The sequence below is a fragment of the Thermobia domestica genome, chromosome 1, assembly GCF_964235325.1.
Source record: "Thermobia domestica chromosome 1, izTheDome1.hap1.1, whole genome shotgun sequence".
NCBI lineage: Eukaryota > Metazoa > Arthropoda > Insecta > Zygentoma > Lepismatidae > Thermobia > Thermobia domestica.
The window spans coordinates 122419247-122444973 of record NC_137454.1 but is presented as its reverse complement, the minus strand read 5'-3'; the positions used below and the strand labels follow the sequence as shown (position 1 = coordinate 122444973).

Below are 25727 nucleotides of genomic sequence, written 5' to 3'. Positions count from 1 at the left end.
CGGACAAGAATTGTAACCCAGTTACTCATGATCCGTTCCATCACTGATATGGACCCAGGTTCGATTCCCGGGTAGAAACTCATGTGGTAAGATGATCGAGAAGCTTACGTTAAGCTATAGATCCAAAAACGTTAAACTCCAAATGAACCAACCTACCAAAGGGGCTATCCGATTTGCCGTAGGGACCAGACTGCGCCACGTCATCAGGTCAAAAGTCACGTTGTGTGCTAAAACGAGTATGGAGTTTCCAAATCCAGATGTGAGATATTTTAGCACGTAACCTTCCAGTAGGGCGCCCTGGGTAATTCCAAGAAGGTGTATATACGTACTTTATCATTATTATTGATTTTATTCAAACAACTTGGCTTTTGACAATATTCTATCCATGTTTACCTTACGTGGTAAACATCGTTTTTAGTTCTTCATTGTGTCTTTGCAGTAAGCTTTCAATTAGCCGTCTCCTTATTGTACAGGTAGTTTTTGAGAGATGTGGACTTCATTTTTTCATTGGTTTTCCATCGACTTTAATGGTAATTTTTTTGTATATTTTTTTTATTATGCTTCATCCATTTTAGGACAATTTCTTTTCTGAATGTAGAATCTACATAGTCTGTTTTACCTAAGCTGATTTTTCATCCATCTCCCTCTTTTGGTTTGTGAGATCAGTGGAGGAATTATTTGTTTTACATTGATTTTCCATTGACATTAATGTTTTGTGCTTTTAAAATTATATTCCATTCATTTTAAGACAATTTGCTTTTGGAATATAGAATCTACATACTCCCTTCTACATTTGAGCTGAATTTCAGCCATCTTCCCCAAAGTCTGCTCACATCATTGCAACCAGATAGGCCCTTTGCTCATATAGGAGAATGTTCACAGAAGAGAGGAAGAAAATGGTAGACTTAGTAAGAAGAGAAGGAGAAAGAGAGAGAATTATGATTGTTACATCAGCAGACATATTCATAGTTCTCCATATGAATATGACAAAGTTGCGTGGCTTCCGAATCTTTCGGGTGGTTCTCTCCAGATCAGTCTGGGTTACCGGATCAAATCTCCGCTCAGTCGTCACAAAGTGTGCAATGAGACATTTTCTTTTAATTTGATTCTATTTCCATGATTACTTTTATATAAATTGAACATAATGGAAACGAACACTCCGGATATTTCTCGTCAAAGCTCAGGATTTTATTATTATTATAAATTGTTTAGAAACCAGTAGGGAATCGAATTACAATAAGGGAATTACAGATGCATCTCTAATCACATTGACTTCAAACAATTGATGCGACGTAAGTGAATTCAGCATTACTAAGATTGCGAGTTCGAAATTGAGACGAAATAATACATAGTAAGATATTAGAGCAATTACCCAGCACACGGCTTGAATCTCAGTTGCAGCACTTATAGTACTTTCTTCTGTTGATGCGATTTCTTGACTGTACAGTGTGTCTTCTATCGGAGAGCCTTATAGGAGTATATCCAAGAAATATTAACTGAAAGATCTCTTTCTATTTCTTCATAGCAGTCTTTAAATGTCTTAAAGCATCTAGACACCGTACCCCTCTACTTTTGGCCTAGCTGCCCTCCTAGACAAATGTACTAGTGCCTGTCAAGTACATCCTCTAACCATCATTATCATTTGAATTAAAATTGTTATGAGAGAATGTTGGAACTAATATTTCTAATGAACTTCCTCATGATCAATATTGTTTAACGTTGGTGCAAGCGACCCGAGTTCAATTTTCGGAAGTAATAGTGCCATCCTCAGTGCTGAAAAGGAATGACGTCTTCTATACACACTTATTGCAAGAATATACTAACGTTTTATTAACTGAAATTTCCATTCTAATCAGGTTCTGAATATGCTGATGAAAATGTTAACGAAGCCGCCTTGTTTGTTTGTTTGTTTTTTTACATTGTATTATTGATTGAATAATCTCTCACCAGGCCCGTATCCAGGGGGGTCTAGGGGGCCGCCCCCCCTAAATTTTTGCGGGCCCCCATAAAATTTTCACGGTAGGCTTGCAAATGAACTATAATATGGTGATAAACTATAATATTTTTGGGTCAGGCCCCCCTGACTTCAGTCGGCCCCCCCCTACATTTTTGGGCTGGCTACTGGCCTGTCTCTCACAGCAGACGATAACTTTTATTCCCTCAGACCAGGGGGTAATAGTGGGGGGAGAACGCTGGGAACGTCGTCACCCACTTACATAAAATACCTGTGCCGTCCCCCCACTTTCTATAAAAATTACAATGGGCAAAGATAGACAAGGGGAACGGCGTGACGTCAAGCCTCCCCTTTCCTTTTGAGATCCACTTTTACCCCTGCCTCAGACCATATAATTTAGTGACATAAGTAAGATAGTACCTTATCACCTTTATTCCTATAACTTTTTCTAACACTGTGAAAAGAACAGCAAGAAGATGGAATGAGGAACGAACAAAGATAGTGTATATACACGAAGTTTTAAAACATACAATATAACTTTGTTTCCTCACTCATTCACTCTTTTAGAAACTTTTTAAAACATTTCGGAGATAACTGCTGAAGGTTGTAACTTAATGATTTCCTGATGACGTGAAGAGCTAAAGATAACCAGCACTCCCAACTACAATTTATTTCCTTTCTACGCAAAAACAAAACCAGTAAAAATTACACGCATATGTAAAATTGTTTAATGATTTTAAACTTACCTCTGCCTCTGTAAATCAATTTTCCACACTTGTACAGAAGATATCAACTACAACTGGTGCTGTTTCCTGTGCACAGAAGGTGGATAGACTGAGAAACAACCTTCGTACGGAAACCTGTCAAGTACACAATAAACACGTACAAGTGCCATTGGAGTCGCACTGTCTCCGGAGCCATATTCTAAATGCTAGGACACGCATGCACACATGGTTACAACACGAAGTTTCTCTATCTCTTCCTTCACTGCAAAACATTTATCTCATACTAGAGAACACAGCATCAGCCCTCCTACAGTGTTGCAAAGCACATATTTCGATAAAACACCAAGACGTTTGTTTGTTGACAGCTTTCTCACAATGCAGATACTTATGTGAATATTTGATGATACATCTTTCTTTGATTCCTAATGTTTACGCAAAAAAGACACAGCTGGGGTTAGTTTTACGATACTAAAATATTATTATACACAGCCTGCAACACAGAAGATGTGAAAATGACTTCCGACTACATCATCCTGAAAGGAAACAAAAATGTACACTAAAATATTACACATTGCACTGAAATATCACAAGGGAAGAATGACATGTTTGGTGCGAGGAATCCATGGTTCGATTTCAAATTCCAGGCCATGTGAGCTTATCGACAACATTCTATCTGAGTGTTTTCTCATGGTTCTCCTGTTTTTTCGCATATTCTAATTCCATAATGTCTTCTTGCTTTAAGTATCAATCTTCAACGTGGGAGACCCGAGTTCGATTTCTACTTAGAGCCCAGTGCCGGATCTATAAACCGTAAGACCCAGCGGTGCGGGGGGCCCGGACCCTAGGGGCCCCAAGGGCTTTCAAAAGTTCCCCTGCACCTTGCCTGTAAATACTAATTTTTAAAACACTTGAAAAATAATTATATTTTCACAATAGTTTAATCAATTACATCGTATCACAAATAAAGGATGATGAAAAAGGCTGAAGAAAAATAAAATGCGACGATGATAGCCCGTTTCAGTTAGTCTTCAGATGTCGAAACTGAAAAGCCGGATCTGAGCATTAAAAAAAAAAAAAAAAAAAAAAAAAGTTTAACTACTTGAACCAAGTAATGAGCTACCAGAACTGACAACGAAGCAAAAGATGTCTCTTACAGTAATCAGTCTACCCAGAGACCAGATTAATTATCTCAACCATGATGTTCAAAATCAAATCATTCGTTGCCTGCCTTCAAACTTAAGCTAATTTGTTGAAGGAAATTAAGAAAAGAGTGCCATTTTTCTCATTAATCATTGATAAAACTAAAGATTTATCAAAAGAAGATCAAATGAGTTTCATTAATAGGTATGCAAATTTTACAGAGGTAAACGAAAGCTTAGAAAACGAAGTTTCTAAGCATGTCGAGATTAAAGAAGTGTTTTTAGGATTTTTACATGTAGGAAATCCAACTGCATCCAGATTTGCAACTCTAGTGTTAAGTCATTTGAACAAATTGGGATTGTCTGTAAAAGAATGCAGAACGCAGGGATATGATGGCGCTGGTGTGATGAGTTGTGCTTACTCAGGTGTTCAGAGACTTCAAGAAATTCACTGCACGGTACATAACCTACGCTTTGCCATTAATAATGCCGTCAAAGCTGTAAAAAAAAAAAAAAAAAAAAAAAATGTGTAGGCAGTTACTTCACAACGCTCCAGGATTTGTATATATTTTTTGGCCAAAGTATATTATAAGTGAAATATTCTGTCATGATTAACAGGGGAGTCAGATGTCACTTTTAAAAAAGTTCTATCCAATCAGATGGGCCTCACGGTATCAGTCCATTGTATAGGCTGAAGTATGCTGATGCAATGAACTCTCCGAAAACTTCCACTCACAAGTAAGAAGGTTAACGAGGTATTAGAAGCAGAGGGATTTGAGAAAGGCAAGGGGTTCCTTCGATTTTATTTTTTCTTACTGTGGTGTTGTCAAAAATATTTTCACAACTGAACATCACATAGCAACTTTTCCAAACTAAATAAATTGACCTTGAGAAAGCTTTACGCACTCCTGAAGAAAGCAGAGAGGAATTCAAGAAAATGAGTGAAGAATACCATCAAATAGAACAAGAGGCCACAGCTGTTGCTGTGAAGTGAAAAGTCAGCCCTGTGTTCTTAGAAAAAAACGCAACCCAAAGCGAGAAAACTTTTCGATGAACTGGTAGAAGATCATCGGTTTTCGGACACAGAGGCTTGCTTCAGGTGGCACTACTCTATACATACCGAAACAAACGTAGATTACGATTGAGCTCCTTCATGGCTAAGCGGTTAGTGTACGCGCCTTTAGCGTGGAAGATCCGGGTTCGCTTCCCGGCGGGAGCTCATGTGGTTCGGATTCCACGTTAATCAATAGGTCCACGTCTCATATAGCCTCGCTGCTGAACAGGACGTTAAACTCAAAATCAACTCAACTCAACGTAGATTACGATCGTGTCATCGACAGATTTGCCAGGAACAAGAAAAGATGTAGAGTTGAGTTTGTGCTGTAACTTTCAGAGAGATGGACTGCAAGGTGACTAAGGACGTTGTGTGGTTTCCGCCCGTCGTGTTTCTGGCCGTAATTATTCTCAACTCGTGGGTATTCCCCAAAAGTTATGAATCTGAGTCCAAAGTCGAACTCCTTGGAGTACAATACCTGAATCGCAAACAAAATCAAGAAAGATGAACGAACTTGTGAAATGGCGTTTTTGAAATTGCTTTTTAAAAATCTTTAACTGAAACAAAAGGGCACAACTACAATTGTAAAAAATGTGTACCGGTATACAGGCTATATAATATTTTTAATAAACAGTTATATATTACACATGTGATATTTGCTTGTTTAATGTCCCACGGTTGTGCCAGGACAGCTAAACGAGGCATGGACCTACTGATTATAGTGAAATCCGAACCACTTTTTTCGTTCAACTGTACTCTCATCGGGAATCGAACTCGGGATCACGCACACCAAATGTAAGCATGTTAGCTATTAGACCAAACGGAGTCCATGTTATATCTGAGATGAGAGAAAAACAACAAATTATACTTACTTTATTCTCCATTGGTAATTTCGTTTAAAGGTGAGAATTTTTCAAAAATAAATTTTAACTTTTTTTCAAATATCTGATATTGTCAAATAATATCGCCAGTCGGTATGTTTTAGGAAATATAGTTCCTGTGCAGTAATGAACGGAAACATCACTTTGATTTTACATTTCTGATCTTCTTTTGCAGTGTGCGAATTGAAAAATTTTCCCAGGGGGGGATGAATTTCACCCATATGCTCACCCAGTCCTCACACACACACACACACACACACACACACACACACACACACACACACACACACATATATATATATATATATATATATATATATATATATATATATATATATATATATATATATATATATATATATATATATATATATGTATATATATACTAAGAAGTACAAAACAGTTGAGATGTGAGATCTTTCACAAATTTTCACTCAAGTAGTATTTAGGTTAGCTACACAAAGTAAGAATTGTTCCCTTTTTCTATCTTATCTTTATGTCCATTTAAAAATACTCCAGAGGGGGAAAAGTTATCCCTGCCAGGGATAAAATTTTTCTTCTCCAGGGTGGGAAAGATTTTTGTCAGGGGGGGAAATCCCTGGCATCCCCCCCGCCAATTCGCACCCTGTTCTTTTGTTCATTTTGTTGTAGGCTTTGCTAATCTTTGAGTTTTTTTTAACTATTTATACAATATAATGGCTTATATTGTGATTCTATATAATTTTAATTCATGTAACATTTATACACATTTCGTGCTAGATCTGATAAAATTTTTATTGACTTTGTATAAGAGAAAGTTTAGTACTGATATTTTTGTTGTTACATTATTTGCAGTATTTTATTGAATAAAGCGTGCATTTACCTTCGCAGTGATTTATGTGGTTAAGGAGTACTGTAATATATTATATTTATATAGGATATATATTCAAAATTCATTTCTTTATGTGTTATTGCTGTAGTTTAAACCGTCGCTCTGGGGTACTGTTAGTAGTAGGCCTACAGTACAAAGTTTAAATACAGTGAGGATTAGTATTATGTATTAGGAAGTGTATCCATTTCATTCTCCTGTACTCGATCTGTGACCTTGAGTGAGCAAGCCAGTTCTTTTAAGGCAAAAATCATAATATTCTTATTTTGGGGGAAAAGCCACGAAATTAATTTTCGGGAAATCACTACCACGGGAATAAGCACGGAACCACTAAAACATCCTTGGAATTCAGATTGAATATTATATTTTTTTTCTTTTCAATTTTCAATTTGCTGAGTTATATCCTGATATAAACAGAAATGAATGCAATATGTAAAGATTGCTCCCCTACATTTCGGCTCATTTGGAACACTATTTGTCACATACTATTAAACATCACTTTATAATTAGCTGTAATTATTGTATTATTTTTATCTACCAAGAAATGTACATAGAAATATCATATATATTTCGTTATTTGTTAACAGTTTGTATTATTCTTTATGCATGTATACTTTTATCTATTTTTGCGTAGACCGAGTCTGTCTTTTTTTTTTTTTCAACTGTTGTTCCGCAATTTCAAAATATAAATGATTGGTGCAAATTGTACTTTCGTTAAAATGAATGCTATCGTCAACACAGTATTTTTTTTTCTGAAAGTACTATGCAAGACAGCGCATGTGATATATTGCGGTGACTAGTGAATCATGACACCACCATGCCTCCGAAACGAAAGTATGTATTAATTTATATCTACAGAAAGAATACACTTTCATTAAAAAAAAAAAAAAAAAAGGAAGAAAAAAAACTTACAAATTTGGGACCCAAAATGGAATCTGGGGATCAGGTTTACACCCCCTCCAGTCCCGCATTCATATGCGTCCGATTCTTGCAAAGTAAAATTCTGGTCACTTTGAGGCTATGCTTCTAGGAAGCGAACCGCCTCCCCCGCAAGCGATCCTTCTGGATCCGCTAGTGCCTCCTTCATAACCAGGGACGGCATTAAGAGTGGGCGGGGGTGGGCGACCGCCCACCCGATGGATGGCCTCGCCCACCCATGTGCCCACCCCAACAGAAGTAAAATAATGAAGATGACCTCCTGTACTTCAAAAGCAATAGGTATTACTTTCGATGTAATGTAATGTAATAGGTTTTAGAACCGTGTTTAACTCTGCAATGAACAATGATTTTAAGTGGGATAAGCAGTCTTCACCCTAAAAGTGAACACTTCCTCTCATTTGAGAAAATTGAACCACATGCACGTCATTATGGATGTGATGTCGATAGTGTAGAGGCGGAACTGAAACTTCTCCCGAAAGTTTGGAAACGTTATGAGGAGGAAAGGCAATGCAAAATTACCTCAGTTTCTCAGTTTACTGAAGTGATGGATCTTTTCAAAATTGCTTTTCATGAAATTCACAAATTAGCCGTAATTGCTGTCACTATTCCTGTACGATGCTGGACATAAAAATCGACGCATTGCACCTTATTAAAGACCAGGTCTGAAAGTTTATTGTAAGCTTGTTCGTACCATGTGATCAGCCCTTCATAGTTTAAAATACATTGTTGTTTCTCTGTGGATCATGAATTCATGATGAAGTTTTGTTAGTTGCTATTTACTTCTTTATCCTATTTATATTTTTTTTTCTAACTTGAGTTTCAATTTTAAAGATATCTGTGTAAACTATGATCAAACAATCATGCTTTCGAATTTTCCTATTCTTTTAGTAACATAGGTCTTTACTGTTGCATATAGAGATCACGTCAGAAAACCTAATGTGCACAAATTAAGAATATATGAGTGAAAATATAAATGATTTATTTTATTTTATTTTATTTTATTTTATTTATTTATTTATTTATTTTTTGTCTCTTGCTTTCTTGTAATAAATCCTTCAAAGATAAAAATGTTTGCAGTAGCCTATTTTATCCTTGTTTTACTTTACGTACTTGTATATTTTATGTTATTAACGAAAGGTAGAGTATTATCTGTTAGTCTGTGTTGCTTGAACCTTCTTTTATTTCTATGCATTCATGTGCATTCTTGGAGGGAGAGGAGGTAAAGTTGTCTTGAACTTCATCGACTATAGAGTACACTATAGAGAAAATAAAAATTGGAAATATTCCCGGGTCTTTTTCCCTGGCATATAAATTCCCGGGAAGGAATTTATTTCCATTTCTTTATTTCATTTTCCATATTATCAGAAAAAATACTTATTACTTTATTTTCATTTATTATGATTTATTTTTTAGGTTTTATATAATTTGGAGGTTTAAAAAAATAGATTCGTTTACTTTAGTTTATATAACTAATTAATAATATGATTTTTAAAATTTCCATTTGCACTACAAAGTTGCAAATTCCAATTTATAAATGATGAAAACGAACATGTTTGTAAAGTAGAGATGCAAAAAAGCCGGCTTTTTTGAATCGATGGTTTTTTCACATAAAAAGCCGGCTTTTTTGGGAAAAAAACGAGAATTTTGGAAATTTTGGCTTTTTTCAACTTCATGATTTTTCTATCTAAATAGCTTTCTTATAGTATATTCTATAGTTAGATAAGAATTCCATGACCTGAATGTCATATTTCGCTCTGAAATTCACCATCAAGATGGATGGAGCACATGTTTTACGAATTAAAGCTAACATGAAGAATGTAGTATTTGAGGGTAATTTTAGAGGCTATTTAACTTTATTTTAACTTTTGAGTTATCGACATCTTTTTTCTTCTCTAGTTTGTCATCCGTGTTTCATTTCTAAGAGCTTTTAGTACTCTAGCTTCTAGCGCAAAAGTTGAACTTGCCCGTTTTTCTATTTATCCGTCAAAGCGTACGTTTTTCAATATATCCGTCAAACCGTACTTCCACATTTCTGTTATACTGTAGCTGTGAAGTGATTTAGCATTAATTTTCCGGACACAACCTTGAATACCAATTTATACAAATAATCAGTAGCGGATTTAGAAAAGTACTTTAGGAGGGGTTTTTCTGATTGTTTCGTTTCCTAAAAAGTCCTAATTTTATTTGGGAAGTGCCTGAAGTTTATGAGTACAGGCATAACTAATATTTCGTTTCGTTTATATGTTTAGCAATAATCTTCCGGATACAACTTTAAAAATCATTTTATACTGAGAATCAGTGGCGGATTTAGAAAAGTATTTTGGGAAGGGTTTCTTACTAATGTTTAGTTTTTTTAAACACTCGTAATTTTTATTTGACGGGAGCTTAAAGTTTATGAGTAAAGGCATAAATAATAGATATTTCGTTTGTTGCAGACATTCCGTAACTTTGGGGAACGGGCTTCAGTCCGAAAGACCGCCCCCCTAACCTTCGCAAAACCGTCACTGCTGGTAATTAGTAATAATAATGATTTAAAAACAATAAAAAAGGAAGTCGCCCAACTCACAGTACACGCACTATTTCTACATTCACAGATGGAATGAAGAAAAGCCTTGTCAGAATGGTCGAATGCTGGGTTGAATCCCGGACTTCCCGATAGAAGCTCAAAAGCTAATCACTCAGTCATGTTTGTTGTGCAGTTGTATTTAGCTTAACTTAAATATATTCCGTAGTCTTTTTTTTTTTTTGGGGGGGGGGGAGTTCCGTAATGATATGTTGAATCCCTCTTGTTAAAAATTCAGAAAACTTGAGGATTGGGTAAACTGTGATGGTGGTTCTATAAAACTTAACTGTAGAATTTCAAGAATATACAGAACCAAAAGCTCTAGATGTTCAGCCCTAAGTGTATCATATAAATCTAAGTATTTCTCTTATGTTTTATTTTAATTTTATTTTGTTTCAAAAAGAGGGTATGGAATATTTTGAAGTAAAAATACTACATACTATTTTGCTAGTTATTTGTGTATTCTTTAAAAAGAAGTGTTTACTTTTAGGGTTGGCTGGTTAACACCAACTTTTTTTTTTTTTTATAACTGGTTTAAACCACAAAAATAAAAAGAATGAAAATTGCGAATCGTGTGAACTTCATGGTGACGTTTCCAGATATCAAACCACCTGCAATAGTTTTATTTCCCTTTCACCTTTTAATCAAGGTGTCCCATGTTCAATTCTCGGTCGAACCACAACCCTTCTTTCATGCGTAACCCAAGTAGCGGTTCGGATGTCAGTTTAAGCGAAAGTCTTCTCCTTGATAACCTCGGTATTTCGTGAGGATGTTAAGCCTAAATATACGAAACAAACCAAATTGTATATTTCTGCATGCCTAAATGCGTGTTGTTTTATAAAGAAGCCAATATTGCTTAAATATATTGATAGAAATTGGCAAAATTTATCGTTTGTTTACGTAGCTTCCAACATTAGCTTGGATTGGACTTTCAATGATATCTACGTACCGGTACTAAATTTGTAATTTAATACCTCAGTTTTAGCATACTGATATGGTACGTTGACCTTTAAATTTTACATGCAAAACAATAACAGGATTTTCCCGTTATTGTCTTACATTTCAAGTAATGACGGATTTTCCCAATGGCTAGGGCGGGAGATTCTCAACTTAAGAAATTTACTGACCGCACTTCTTTAAGCTTATGGGAGTTCTTCCGGCATAACCCCGCTGTTGCATAATAACATCAAGGCGAAACAAACTTATTTCTGAGAATATGTAATATAAATACATAAAGCAAAAAATCTAAGTCAAAAAAGCCTGGTTTAAAACATCCCCCAAAAAACGGGTTTTCGGCATTTTCAAAAACAACCACGGTTCTTGCCAACTCTGCTTACTTTTGTATATAGGAGGTTAAAAAATTCTTATTATATACATTGGTTAATCCTGTGGAATTCATAATGTAAATATGTTGAAGAAAAATTGTTTGAAATATTTTTTCGAAATTCATAGTTTATTTTCGATGTTTTATATTATTATCAGCATCAACCACTAATTAAATGATTTTTTTGTGTTATAGAGAAGCGATACAAAGTCTGTTTTATCAATTTAAAGCAGTATTTTGAAAAAAGCCCAAAATTTCCCAAGCAAAAAAGCAAAGCAGAAAAAACCGAGTTTTTTTCCAAAAAAGCCGGTTTTTTTCCGAGCCCTTGCATCTCTATTGTAAAGTAATCTAGAAATTCTGTAGAATTAGAGGGGAGGTGAATACATCCCGAAAAACCTTTAGTAATAGATATTGGTCTGTTTGTTGTCTCTTACTCGAATTTCGTTCTCTGAGGAAGAATCAGGTATTGAATAAAGGAATCTCTGTAGCTGTAAATACATATACATTTAAAATATAATGTTATCAATATTAGGGTTGCTTCTCAGGATGTTTCATTAGTACCGGTGTTTCCGGACCTGTGTTAATTACAATGTGTTTACTTATTTTTTACGTGTCTATTCATGTGCCAAGCGTTGATGGAGAATTTTTGCAACACCGTAAATATTGTTCGAAATAGCCTATTTTCTTAAATTAGAGATTTAATAGTACACAGTAACAAAGCAGTGTACCTCAATCGACATTCTGTATATATGACAATTCTTATACTGGCAACCTTACGGATTTTTCGAAAGACTACGTATGTTTTCTACCAGTTACCTAACCTATCAGTACTAGGGTCAAGTTTAGAAAATTCACTAATATGTAAATTTAAACTGCTTAGAGGTGTAAAAGTATGTGGGCTTTCTATACCAAATGTTTTTTCCAACATAATACTCGCATAAGACATATTGTAAGTAATACATTTAAGATATGCGTACCCTCTATATAAATATAATAAAATAACATAATACCGTTCAAAATATACGTTTTAAAGAATCTTCTGGAGACAATAGTAATAAATATACTCTGGTAAAAAAAAAAAATTTTATTTTGAAATCATAATATAGTAATAGAATGCAATTTTCTTTGTGTTTGCACATAAATTCCCGGATTATTCCCATTCTTGGGAATCTTCCCGGGGAAACTCCCAAGGAATATTCCAGAAAAATATATTCCCGGGAATCTGCCCATCACTAAGTATACCGATATACAGTATGTCTAGCACGCGAAATTCGGTAGGTCGAGTATATAGCCACGAACTCCCGCAGACCATCCTAAGTCCTGCTTTCCTTCAGTCCCACCAAACAAATGCTGGAATCGTACTTCTATAAGGCCAAGACAGCTGTTTTCCACATCCTTGTTCCTTCCCTATTTCGGTCTGAGCCCTAGCTAACTAAAGAGTATAAAAATTGAAACTTAATTATTGTCAAAAAAATGTCTACATTGCCCAGTTCTCATTTTCATTGTCCGCCCACCCGCAACTAGTTCCGCCTCTTTCCGCCCACCCCATCAAAGGTTTCTCGCGCCGTTCCTGTTCATAACCTCAGTGTTCCATAATAACGTAAAGTAAATGCTCTCTAAATAAATATAATTTTACATAAATATTATAAAGCAGGAAGTACGTGTAAAACTGTTTTCTTAAATCAAAGTAATTTGAATCAAGTAAGGTGATAATGACAATGACACTAACAAGGGAACATCTTATATTGATAGTAGCATTGCCCAATCAAACAATGCACAACCGATAGAGAAGTGAAGAAAAGTGAGAAACCCAAAGTTTTATGGGCCGACACCCAGAAACACAGGAAATATAAAGGAAAGAAGGATCTAGAATCATGCGTAAATAGCAATGCAAAAGATATACTGACACAGAAAGAATTTCAAAATGATTAAAGTATTCAAAATGACATTTACACAGCAGTAGTAAGCAAACATTGTACCTACAGACGGGCTCAATAACATCATTTGTAATGCAGTGTTGCGAACGGAGCACAAAATGAAGTTTTGTTAAATAGCACGGAACACAAATTATAACATCTAGAAAATTGCATTATGAGTAGAATCATACCGGTGAAATCGTGATATACAGTATTGCCAACGTTTGAAGATAGGCCTATATGAATTTCTATATGAATCTCGGATGTAGAAGAGTATGTATAGTACACGATTCGAACTAGTTGAAACCAAAATATGAGACCACAAACAAGAATATAATCACTGAATTCAAAGTACAAAAATAACGGACGAAGAACAGTGTCGAAGCATTTTTTGCCAAAGAAAAATGTCAGAATAGTACCAAAACACAACACATAAGCTGAAATGATCCATGCCCTTGGATGACCAAGTGGCCCGCAAACGTTGGCAACACTGTACATCAAGACTTCACAGGTAAGGTTCTACTCAATAATTAGATTTTCTAGATGTTATAATTTGTGTTCCGTGCCATTTAACAAAACTTATTTTTTTGCTCCGTTGGCAACACTGCATTACATATGATGTTATTGAGCATGTATGTGGGTACAATGTTTGCTTACTATACTGTTGTGTAAATGTCATTTTGATTACTTTAATCGTTTTGAAGGTCTTTCTGTATCAGTGTATTTTTTGAATTGCTATTTTCACATGATTCTAGATCCTTCTTTCTTCTGTGTGTCGGCCCGTAAAAATTTAGATTTCTCACTTTTCTTCACTCCTCTATCGATTGCACATTGTTTGATAGGATAATGCTACTATCAATATAAGATGTTTTCTTGTAAGGCTAGTTTTAGACGAAAACATTTATCGTAGCATTTCTCGTAGCAGATGTGCTGCCAAAAATCTCGTATAATATTTTACGGCATCAGAAGAATATGGTTCTTTTACAAGGTAGCATTTTGGTAAGCGTCTTGTCGTGACGTAGCAAACAAATCACTGGAAAAGAGCGTAAACAGATATTTCAGTCGATATTCCTTCTAAATCCCTTTGTCGCATATGCTTATTATGTACAAACAAGAACAGTAAGTACGCCAGAACTTTTTACTTAGGGGGGTTCAAAATAAAAGGGGGGTGTTCTCAGAATAGCGACATACATTTTTAAACAAACTCAAAGAAAACAGTATATTTTGTTACGCAACTATTAGCAAGAGTAACTGGTCCCATGTTCCCCCCTCCCTCGCAGCTTTCATTTATGGAGCTCAATCTGCTTAAAAAAAAAAAACACACACTTTGTAATAGATTAATTTCTGTACCTTGGATCATTAGAATAAAATTTCACATTAACACGAATAAGAAACTAAGTTCAAAGATTTCATATTAATACAAAGACAAAACCAAGTTCCAATCCGTTACTTTCTCCTGCTAAATAACAAACCAATAATAATAATAAAAAAACCTCACCTAATCTTGAGTTATGATATTCCCCATTCCCATACTTGAGGAAGTTGTACTCCATACTCAACTGAAATATGATTTCGTCTTAATTTAAAGATTGTTTCTTGAAGAAAATACAGAAATATTTGGGCACTTTTGGCAGTAATCACATATGAGTTGATTACATACGAATTATTGTAGCTAATTATTTTGCAAAATTCTGCCATTATTTCAATTTATTCACCTCCAGCAAGTTTTAGTGGGTGATTTTTTTTCCAAAATATTAATTAGGAAAAAAATCCCTCGTCCCATACCGAAATTACATTCGTATAGTAATAAATACTGTACATACCTGAAATTTCATTATTTTAATATTCTAACCCTGTTGTTAACGTTAATCGTTGTAATATTATTTGATCTCTTAATCTCCGCTCTTACTCCTTCCTGGCTACGTTATTGGCTATGAATATCTTTCATAAGAAAATTATTCATTGATTTAATTGTTTTCCAGAAATCCAGTTTTTTCAATTTACAAATATTTTGCATCTTTCTGTTTTGTCTTTTTTTAATGTAATTTTAATAATCCGCTCAATGAATTTACGTGAATAAAAATATACTTTAAAAATTTAAGCTAGCGACAAATTCGTTCCTGCATAACACTAGACTCAGTCTAATATATATATAATTCTTACCTCATCGATCTTTTCATTCCTAAAAACGTTTTGACTACACCCTTTTAATTTCCGTCCGTTGATACACCACTTGCAGAGTAGCACTTACCAACTGAATTTGGTATAGGCTTATTACTATATTGTCACATTTTTCCTTATTGAGGAGGAGGTAGGTGAATGACCGCTCAAGACGTTGCCAATTTCAGTCATCTGCATCTATCCATCAATCTGTTTTCTCGGAAACGACCGCGGAGCTCAGGAGAGTAGGTATGAGCGGGTCTGTTATGGCAATTGTTTTGATCGAAACACCACCCGAAACAATAAATTCATGTGGTTCTCGAAGTCTACATGAGAAGGAGGTCGCTTTGTATTTTGAAGTGAAATAAATAAATAAGAATATTTCCTTCTTTCCTAAACGCTCAGCCTTTTTTAACTTGATGTAATAACCTATATGATACTGATTGATACAATTGGATTTGGGGGAGTATTCCTTTTCCATCCAGAAGTGCATGTAAAGAAATTTGGGAGGAATACAAGAATGCTCCTCGTATTTTTCAATCAGCATAATAATAGCATCCCTACTCCAACTCATTTTTCTTTACTACAATTCAATTTCCCACACAAAACAAAGAGCATGGATATTTGGCACAAAATCTTTCGCTTCCTTTTAACACACCACGGCGCTGCAATCGGACTAGAAATGCTACGAAATAGAGCAGGTTCTATCGACAAAAAAGAAAAAAAAAAAAACATAGGATATGCCATAGCATGGGAAATGCTATAGCACTTGCTACTTTACACAGTAGAATATCGATTATACGATTTTTGGTACCGAGAAATGCCACGATAAATGCTTCCGTCTATAGCCCAATGCCTGCTATACACTATATATATATAGGAAATCTCTTACGATTTTTTTTCTACAGTCAAAATCTCAAAGTGTCTGGCATCAGATCGCATGTCATTTCCTATGTTCTGAACGATCCTATGAGATTTCTCTTGTTTAAAGCACGATCTATTTCGGAAAGAAAATTCGTAAGATTTCGATTTAAGCGACATCAATTGAGAGAAAGTGAAAACAAATTTGTTTTCTCCCCGCCAGCCGTATGTGGGTGAAAGAGCAAAAATACTCGACAAAATGAAGAGTAGTTCAGGGATTGATGAAATATGTTTTGTTAATTTATCTTCTGATTTTTATGTCTTTTAAAGGTGTGCATTTTAACAATATAGCGCCTGGTATCAATATCAGTAGGATGTGCAGTGTAGTTATATGCATCACATACAAGGGTAAGATTTCCTACGAGATATGTCGTAACATTTTTCCTCAGATAAATCCATATATTTTCTAGGATTTATCTCATAGTGCATAGTAGGTCTACCGTTAGTAATAGGACCGTAAAGCAATCTTTTCTGATAAGATAACGTCACGTTCAACAAAATAATCTGTTACCTACATATAACTCCCAATGCCAGCATTTCTGGTTTTCTAATACTCCTGTACTTGAGAGCATTTTTCTATATTATACTCATAGCTCTATACTTTGGAAAAAAAAAAAAAACACTACGAACGGACTTAAGTCCATCGAACAACTCTGAGTTAAACAACATACAGTAGTAAGACTATTACCGTTACGCTGAAAATACAACACTAGCTATGTTTAAGTAAACATAACAATTAAAATACAGAAAATGTATTTCGCATGTAGAATGCCACTGATTAACTTACCTCCACATTTCAACAAAACGATTCACTACTGATTTTTTTCCTTTTAATCAGTCGATTGTTTCTTACATGAAAGTCATTATAGCCTTTATTTTCAACCTATCCCTGTTGTATCCATTGTGACGTTAGCTACAAATCGTGGTGTCGGAATTCCTGAACTTCTTGTGCAGTACTCAAATTTCTCAATTAGAAACAATCCAGTTCTAACTAAATTCTTCAAGCTGTATGTAAAGAGAATAAAGGCATTCTACATTAGATCTTAATTATAGACAAAGAAAACAAATACAATATAACCTGATCTGATTTGTTTTTGAGTTTAGTCCCTTTAAGCAGCGAGGGTATTGAGACGCGGACCTACAGCTTAACGTGCGATCCGAACCATATAAAATACACTATAAGAAGCAGTAATTTTACATAGGTTTAATCGAAATTTGTAGAGGTAAATGTAGTATTATGAATTTTTAATGTATTATGAGCCCTTCAATATTTTTTCATGTATATATAGTGTTTTATTTTTGGCGGTACGCAACGGAATGGCGTATCGGCACCTTTTTAATGATTATTGAATATTTCCACTTGTGCCCTAGAAAAAAATTGACGAGAAACTTCGAAAATACAAAATAGTAGATATATAGTTTTATTGAAATCAGAGGTTTTATTGGGGTTCCTTTTCCTCTTTTCCTTCTAGAGAAAGAAAAAATGAAATGGAATCTTTAAGTTTTACATCCCACGATTATGCCGGTGTCACAGGGATTTATTACCCCTGGAAAGTTTTACCCCCTGGAAAATTTTACCCCCTGGAAATCTTTACCCCCTTGTCGGTTTCTGGTAACTTCAAAGGAAAAGTCAAAAGTCACATTAAAAATTCATATAATTGAATGTGATCTCTCAGTGTATGCACTCACTTTGGTCAAGATGGCTTTAAATCCGAAGATTTGGTAGGGGGGTAAAAATTTCCTAGGAAATTATTACCTCCCTGTCGGTTATTGGTTACTTCAAAGACAAACTCAAATGTTATATCATAAATTGATACCACTCTGTAGTATCTCTTAACAGACACAGTCACTTTGGCCAAGATGGCTTTAAATCCGAAGATTTGGTAGGGGGGTAAAAATTTCCTAGGAAATTATTACCTCCCTGTCGGTTATTGGTTACTTCAAAGACAAACTCAAATGTTATATCATAAATTGATACCACTCTGTAGTATCTCTTAACAGACACAGTCACTTTGGCCAAGATGGCTTTAAATCCGAAGATTTGGTACGGGGGTAAAAATTTCCTAGGAAATTATTACCTCCCTGTCGGCTATTGGTTACTTCAAAGACAAACACAAATGTTATATTATAAATTGATACCACCCTGTAGTATCTCTTAACAGACACAGTCACTTTAGCCAAGATGGCTTTAAATGCAAAGACTTGGTAGGGGGGTAAAAATTTCCTAGGAAATTATTACCTCCCTGTCGGCTATTGATTACTTCAAAGACAAACACAAATGTTATATTATAAATTGATACCACTCTGTAGTATCTCTTAGCAGAAACAGTCACTTTAGCCAAGATGGCTTTAAATCCGAAGATTTGGTAGGGGGGTAAAAATTTCCTAGGAAATTATTATCTCCCTGTCGGCTATTGGTTACTTCAAAGACAAACTCAAATGTTATATTACAAATTGATACCACTCTGTAGTATCTCTTAACAGACATAGTCACTTTAGCCAAGATGGCTTTATATCCGAAGATTTGGTAGGGGGGTAAAAATTTCCTAGGAAATTATTACCTCCCTGTCGGCTAATGATTACTTCAAAGACAAATACAAATGTTATATTATAAATTGATATCACTAAGTAGTATCTCTTAACAGACACAGTCACTTTGGCCAAGATGGCTTTAAATCCGAAGATTTGGTAGGGGGGTAAAAATTTCCTAGGAAATTATTACCTCCCTGTCGGCTATTGATTACTTCAAAGACAAACTCAAATATTATATTACAAATTGATACCACTCTGTAGTATCTCTTAACAAACACAGTCACTTTAGCCAAGATGGCTTTAAATCCGAAGATTTGGTAGGGGGGTAAAAATTTCCTAGGAAATTATTACCTCCCTGTCGGCTATTGGTTACTTCAAAGACAAACTCAAATGTTATATTACAAATTGATACCACTCTGTAGTATCTCTTAACAAACACAGTCACTTTAGCCAAGATGGCTTTATATCCGAAGATTTGGTAGGGGGTAAAAATATCCTAGGAAATTATTACCTCCCTGTCGGCTATTGGTTACTTCAAAGACAGACTCAAATGTCATATCATAAATTGATACCACTCTGTAGTATCTCTTAACAGACACAGTCATTTTGGCCAAGATGGCTTTAAACCCGAAGATTTGGTAAGGGGGTAAAAATTTCCTAGGAAATTATTACCTCCCTGTCGGCTATTGGTTACTTCAAAGACAAACTCAAATGTTATATTATAAATTGATACCACCCTGTAGTATCTCTTAACAGACACAGTCACTTTAGCCAAGATGGCTTTAAATGCAAAGATTTGGTAGGGGGTAAAAATTTCCTAGGAAATTATTACCTCCCTGTCGGCTATTGATTACTTCAAAGACAAATACAAATGTTATATTACAAATTGATACCACTCTGTAGTATCTCTTAACAAACACAGTCACTTTAGCCAAGATGGCTTTATATCCGAAGATTTGGTAGGGGGTAAAAATATCCTAGGAAATTATTACCTCCCTGTCGGCTATTGGTTACTTCAAAGACAGACTCAAATGTCATATCATAAATTGATACCACTAAGTAGTATCTCTTAACAGACACAGTCATTTTGGCCAAGATGGCTTTAAATCCGAAGATTTGGTAGGGGGGTAAAATTTTCCTAGGAAATTAATACCTCCCTGTCGGTTATTGATTACTTCAAAGACAAACTCAAATGTTACATCATAAATTGATACCACTCTGTAGTATCTCTTAACAGACACAGTCACCTTAGCCAAGATGGCTTTATATCCGAAGATTTGGTAGGGGGGTAAAAATTTCCTAGGAAATTCTTACCTCCCTGTCGGCTAATGATTACTTCAAAGGCAAATACAAATGTTATATTATAAATTGATACCACTCTGTAGTATCTCTTAACAGACACAGTCACTTTGGCCAAGATGGCTTTAAATCCGAAGATTTGGTAGGGGGGTAAAAATTTCCTAGGAAATTATTACCTCCCTGTCGGCTATTGATTACTTCAAAGACAAATACAAATGTTATATTATAAATAGATACCACTCTGTAGTATCTCTTAAAAGACACATTCACTTTAGTCAAAATGGCTTTATATCCGAAGATTTGGTAGGGGGGTAAAAATTTCCTAGGAAATTATTACCTCCCTGTCGGCTATTGGTTACTCCAAACACAAACTCAAATCTTACATTATAAATTAATACCACTCTGTAGTATCTCTTAACAGACACAGTCACTTTGGCCAAGATGGCTTTAAATCCGAAGATTTGGTAGTGGGTAAAAATTTCCTAGGAAATTATTACCTCCCTGTCGGTTATTGGTTACTTCAAAGACAAACTCAAATGTTATATTATAAATTGATACCAGTCTGTAGTATCTCTTAACAAGCACAGGCACTTTAGCCAAGATGGCTTTAAATCCGAAGATTTGATAGGGGGTAAAAATTTCCTACGAAATTATTACCTCCCTGTCGGCTATTGATTACTTCAAAGACAAACACAAATGTTATATTATAAATTGATACCACTCTGTAGTATCTCTTACCAGACACAGTCACTTTGGCCAAGATGGCTTTAAATCCGAAGATTAGGTAGGGGGGTAAAAATTTCCTAGGAAATTATTACCTCCCTGTCGGCTATTGATTACTTCAAAGACAAACACAAATGTTATATTATAAATTGGTATCACTCTGTAGTATCTCTTAACAACACATTCACTTTAGCCAAGATATGATTTTATGAATTGATATTATACCCTGTTATCTCTTAACAGACGTACTGATTGTCGGTAAGATGTCTTTATATCAGAAATTTTATAGGGGTGCTTATACTCTTGTATTGGTTCTGTGCTACTTCAAGGATAAGGTCAAATGTTTACATTATAAATTGATGTTATACCGATTTATGTCTTAACAGACGCACTCACTTTGGGGACGATGAAGGATGGTTTTATTTTCGAAAGTTCAAAGGGAGGTAATATATAAAGAAAGCTAAAACTTATTTTTATTTTAAAGGAGATGTTGAAATATGACTGGGGTTTAATAGAGCCCGAAAATGTACATGTTTTTATAAGATAATTTTCATACGTATTCTTCGCTTCCGCTTTGAAATTCCAAAAATCGATTCTCTGTGATATATCACGTCTTAGATCCCATGTACTGACCAAGCTTTAAGTTTCTAAGTTCAGCGGTTGTACATACGACTTGAGAATCTTCTTTTTACAAGCCTTGTACGTTGTTCTGGTGGCTAGCTCGCACTAGCTAGCTACGCCATTTTCAACAGTGTTGACAACTTTATCAATGTTTATTATATCTCCGGTACGGTTAGAGAAATCGAAGTGTTGTAAACGGTAAAATAATTTGAACGTTCCTTGCAAACCACACATGTAACTAGATATAATATTTACCTAAGATTTTTGTAAATAAAGACTTTCAAAAAATTCAAATTTTCAACCCCTGTAACTTCGTTTCTATTCATTCGAAAAATATCATACCATGACCATGATATTCAGCGCTAAAGTTCTTTCGAACTATATTATCCTGTGCATCTCTGTTGTGCTGTGTCTGCGTTACAGGCTTCCAAACTTCGGATGTTTGTGATACCATAATATCTTTAGCTTGTAACACTGATTAATAAAAGTAGTATTTTAAGTTTACATTTAACATGGTTAGAAATGTGTAATAAACTGACGTAGTGCCATTTGAAAAAATATAAATTTATATTTGGTTGGCAACACTTGTGAATTTCTGTCTAAACCCGTTATAGCGGATGATCACGATAAATTGTCTACCATGTGTATATAGGGACAGAGAGAGGGATAAATTGCAACAACGTTGTTTTTAATTGAAAGATGTGTTTTATGTTTACAATCATTTATGTTATAAACTGTGTAATAGTAGTTATCAAGATTATAAGGCAACTAATATCTAATATTTTACACTGCAAACTAGGTTATATTTTGGAATCAAAGTCTGCTTTCTCAGTTGCAAATAACAAAATTTAAAGTTACATTTACTTACCTTTGTTTCAAAAGATTGTTTATTCTCTATATATTTTTCTTCCTACGTGTTCCACACTGTCAAAAGAGTAAAATCGAGTTTCAAAATCAATATTTTCCTTTCGACGCTACTAAATCCTTAAATCTCGACTACTAGTAGAACAAGTCAAGAGCTGCTTTCACGAACGAAACTATGAAATATTTTTTTAACAGTGCAGTGTTACGGAGGAAAATTTCTTCCTCCTTTTATACTAGGCAGCTAAGATGTAAGATTTGAATTGTTCCTCTTAAAGAGCAGGTTATACAAATTTCATTGAAATAATAAGAAAACAATTAATAGAAATTAACACTTTGACACTGCAACTATCTTAAGACATCTGGAGGGCGCGGTGGCTCAGTAGTAGAGCGTTCACCTCCGCTGCTTGGGATCACTGGTTCGATCCCAGCTCGGGCCGTGTGTAGTTTGTGGTGGATAAACACCGTGCTCGTAGGCGTTCTCGGATTCTTCTGTTTCCTCCCACTTTTTTCATTCCATCATTCATTCATTTCTCATAATCACCGTCTAATTTAGCCTAAACTGGCATAAACGTGGGACGTAAAACTCAAAAATATCATTTTATTTTTTCTTAAGACAACCTCATCAGACAGCAAATCACGTGCAAAAATGGAAAAGCAATTATTTCCTATGAAAGCATTACGAACTATCAAGTTTTGGGTTATGAAGCCAAATTTTCGGACATAAAGCAATCTTTCCCAGAGTAATTGCGTCTATTAAGAGATGCTACGGAGTGGTATTAATTTATAATGTAACATTTGAGATTGTCTTTGAAGTAACCAATAGTCGCCAGGGAGGTAATAATTTCCTAGGAAATTTTTACCCCCCTACCAAATCTTCGCATTTAAAGCCATCTTGGCTAAAGTGACTGTGTCTGTTAAGAGATACTACAGAGTGGTATCAATTTATAATATAACATTTGTGTTTGTCTTTGAAGTAACCAATAGCCGACAGGGAGGTAATAATTTCCTAGGAAATTTTTACCCCCCTACCAAGTCTTCGGATATAAATCCATCTTGGCTGAAGTGACTGTGTCTGTTAAGAGACACTACAAAGTGGTATCAATTTATAATATAGCATTTCAGTTTGTCTTTGAAGTAATCAATAGCCGACAGGGAGGTAATAATTTCCTAGGAAATTTTTACCCCCCTACCAAATCTTCGGATTTAAAGCCATCTTGGCCAAAGTGACTGTGTCTGTTAAGATATACTACAGAGTGGTATCAATTTATAATATAACATTTGAGTTTGTCTTTGAAGTAACCAATAGCCGACAGGGAGGTAATAATTTCCTAGGAAATTTTTACCCCCCTACCAAATCTTCGGATATAAAGCCATCTTGGCTAAAGTGACTGTGTCTGTTAAGAGACACTACAAAGTGGTATTAATTTGTAATATAACATTTGAGTTTGTCTTTGAAGTAACCAATAGCCGACAGGGAGGTAATAATTTCCTAGGAAATTTTTACCCCCCTACCAAATCTTCGGATATAAAGCCATCTTGGCTAAAGTAACTGTGTCTGTTAAGAGATACTACAGAGTGGTATCAATTTGTAATATAACATTTGTGTTTGTCTTTGAAGTAACCAATAGCCGACAGGGAGGTAATAATTTACTAGGAAATTTTTACCCCCCTACCAAATCTTCGGATTTAAAGCCATCTTGGCTAAAGTGACTGTGTCTGTTAAGAGACACTACAAAGTGGTATCAATTTATAATATAAAATTTGTGTTTGTCTTTGAAGTAACCAATAGCCGACAGGGAGGTAATAATTTCCTAGGAAATTTTTACCCCCCTACCAAATCTTTGCATTTAAAGCCATCTTGGCTAAAGTGACTGTGTCTGTTAAGAGATACTACAGGGTGGTATCAATTTATAATATAACATTTGTGTTTGTCTTTGAAGTAACCAATAGCCGACAGGGAGGTAATAATTTCCTAGGAAATTTTTACCCCCCTACCAAATCTTTGCATTTAAAGCCATCTTGGCTAAAGTGACTGTGCCTGTTAAGAGATACTACAGGGTGGTATCAATTTATAATATAACATTTGTGTTTGTCTTTGAAGTAACCAATAGCCGACAGGGAGGTAATAATTTCCTAGGAAATTTTTACCCCCCTACCAAATCTTCGGATAAAAAGCCATCTTGGCCAATGTGACTGTGTCTGTTAAGAGATACTACAGGGTGGTATCAATTTATAATATAACATTTGAGTTTGTCTTTGAAGTAACCAATAGCCGACAGGGAGGTAAGAATTTCCTAGGAAATTTTTACCTCCCTACCAAATCTTCGGATATAAAGCCATCTTGGCTAAAGTGACTGTGTCTGTTAAGAGACACTACAAAGTGGTATCAATTTATAATATAACATTTGTGTTTGTCTTTGAAGTAACCAATAGCCGACAGGGAGGTAATAATTTCCTAGGAAATTTTTACCCCCCTACCAAATCTTTGCATTTAAAGCCATCTTCGCTAAAGTGACTGTGTCTGTTAAGAGATACTACAGGGTGGTATCAATTTATAATATAACATTTGAGTTTGTCTTTGAAGTAACCAATAGCCGACAGGGAGGTAATAATTTCCTAGGAAATTTTTACCCCCCTACCAAATCTTTGGATTTAAAGCCATCTTGGCTAAAGTGACTGTGTCTGTTAAGAGATACTACAGGGTGGTAACAATTTATAATATAACATTTGTGTTTGTCTTTGAAGTAACCAATAGCCGACAGGGAGGTAATAATTTCCTAGGAAATTTTTACCCCCCTACCAAATCTTTGCATTTAAAGCCATCTTGGATAAAGTGACTGTGTCTGTTAAGAGATACTACAGGGTGGTATCAATTTATAATATAACATTTGTGTTTGTCTTTGAAGTAACCAATAGCCGACAGGGAGGTAATAATTTCCTAGGAAATTTTTACCCCCCTACCAAATCTTCGGATATAAAGCCATCTTGGATAAAGTGACTGTGTCTGTTAAGAGATACTACAGGGTGGTATCAATTTATAATATAACATTTGAGTTTGTCTTTGAAGTAACCAATAGCCGACAGGGAGGTAATAATTTCCTAGGAAATTTTTCCCCCCCTACCAAATCTTCGGATATAAAGCCATCTTGGCTAAAGTGACTGTGTCTGTTAAGAGACACTACAAAGTGGTATCAATTTATAGTATAACATTTGTGTTTGTCTTTGAAGTAACCAATAGCCGACA

At 35.1% G+C, this 25727-nt stretch overlaps 1 protein-coding gene across 3 annotated transcripts in view; it reads right to left on the bottom strand.

Moving 5' to 3' along the window:
* LOC145688516 (major facilitator superfamily domain-containing protein 6) overlaps positions 1-25727 on the bottom strand; it is a 207679-nt gene that overhangs the window by 73921 nt on the left and 108031 nt on the right. Inside the window, exons 2-3 of one of the 3 annotated variants that reach the window (XM_081762869.1) lie at positions 17232-17449; positions 2701-2814 (exon numbers count right to left, since the gene is read on the bottom strand). The gene's annotated coding sequence lies outside the window, so the exon portion shown is untranslated. Of the gene's footprint in view, positions 1-2700; positions 3222-17231; positions 17450-25727 lie in introns of those variants that run through there. The other 2 variants (XM_081762885.1, XM_081762895.1) reach the window with 2 other exon arrangements.